The 1317-nt window shown below is 39.4% G+C and overlaps 1 pseudogene; it reads left to right on the forward strand.

The window, feature by feature from the left end:
* The first annotated feature begins 208 nt into the window (after positions 1-208).
* On the forward strand, positions 209-388 carry LOC143685480 (U2 spliceosomal RNA; annotated as a pseudogene).
* The last annotated feature ends 929 nt before the right edge of the window (positions 389-1317 follow it).

Consider the following 1317-nt stretch of genomic DNA (forward strand, 5'->3'; position numbering starts at 1 on the left):
AAGGCCATGATTTTCTTACTATATTTGGTGATTTACTAGAACTGAAAGCTTGAGGGTGGCGTATAGAGGAGGGAGGCTCTGTGATATATGTTTCTATATATCAAAAAAATGCATTTGACAGATTGGAGAATTGTTGAAACCAGGAAATGTCAAAAACCACTTATTGCAAATTTTCCATGTTGTTTGATGGAGTTAAAAAAAACTAGTAATCACTTCTCCGCCTTTTGGCTAAGATCAAGTTCTTATCAGCTTAATACCTGATACGTCCTGTATCCGAGGACAATACATTAAATGGATTTTTGGAGTTGGGAGATGGAATAGGAGCTTACTCTGTCCACTCCACGCATCGATCTAGTATTGCAGTACTTCCAGGAATGGTGCACCACCCTCGGGGGAATAATAAATGTATAAAAAGTCAAAAAAAATTAGTTGTGAATGTGTTTTGCATGGGAGGGCAGCCCCATACACGATGTGGGAGAACAAGCAGGATGGGTGTCTGTGTGGAGGAGGGTAGGGGTCTGCAGTGGCAGCTGTCCACCATGGGTGTCCATGCCTGAATGGAGTGAGGACAGCACCTGAAGGGAAGGTTGATATGGAGTGTAGAAACCACAATGGGGTAAATAGGACCTGTCTAGAGGACAGTAATGACAGTGGCCCAACAAGTGGTATTGGAGCTTAAGTAGACTAATGAGAAGATCAGTGTAGTGAGATAGGGTGGCAGGAGTGACTGATGATGAGTTACATACAGGGATCTGATCAAATATATATTAATGGTGAAGGTAAATGGGTTTCTTACAATCAGAAAAGGGAGCTACAAATATGGAAAGGAAGAAAGCTAGGATTAATCTATAGTATGACGTTGGTTTGGAAATAGTATGAAGGTCATGTTTTTCAACATATTTAGAAACATAAGAATAAATTTAGATTTGAAGTGCAGAATCACTCCTTACTTTGATCAGTTAATATAAAATAACTCTAAAACCCAAAGAAGTAAAATCTAACACCTTTGCTAATATTGCTAAGAATTCATAAGAGGACAGGAGTGTCAGGTCCAGAAGCCATTTGTTACCTTTTACTCCAATCCCTGCCCTCAGCTCCATTCTTGACCTCTTTATGCTGTCTTTCTTATTATGGCTATTGTCCATTGTTCCACCATAAGGGAATTTTCCCTCCTCCATACTACTAAAGCCAAGCCTATTGTGTGTGATTGACCTATAAGGAGATTTGGGGATTTGAGGGAAATTGTAATTCAGAGCAGAAAATAACTTACTCATAAATAGCAGTTCCTAATCCTCACAGAATTTCCCCCAATAATAA

The sequence above is a fragment of the Tamandua tetradactyla genome, chromosome 5, assembly GCF_023851605.1.
Source record: "Tamandua tetradactyla isolate mTamTet1 chromosome 5, mTamTet1.pri, whole genome shotgun sequence".
In the NCBI taxonomy this organism is placed as follows: domain Eukaryota; kingdom Metazoa; phylum Chordata; class Mammalia; order Pilosa; family Myrmecophagidae; genus Tamandua; species Tamandua tetradactyla.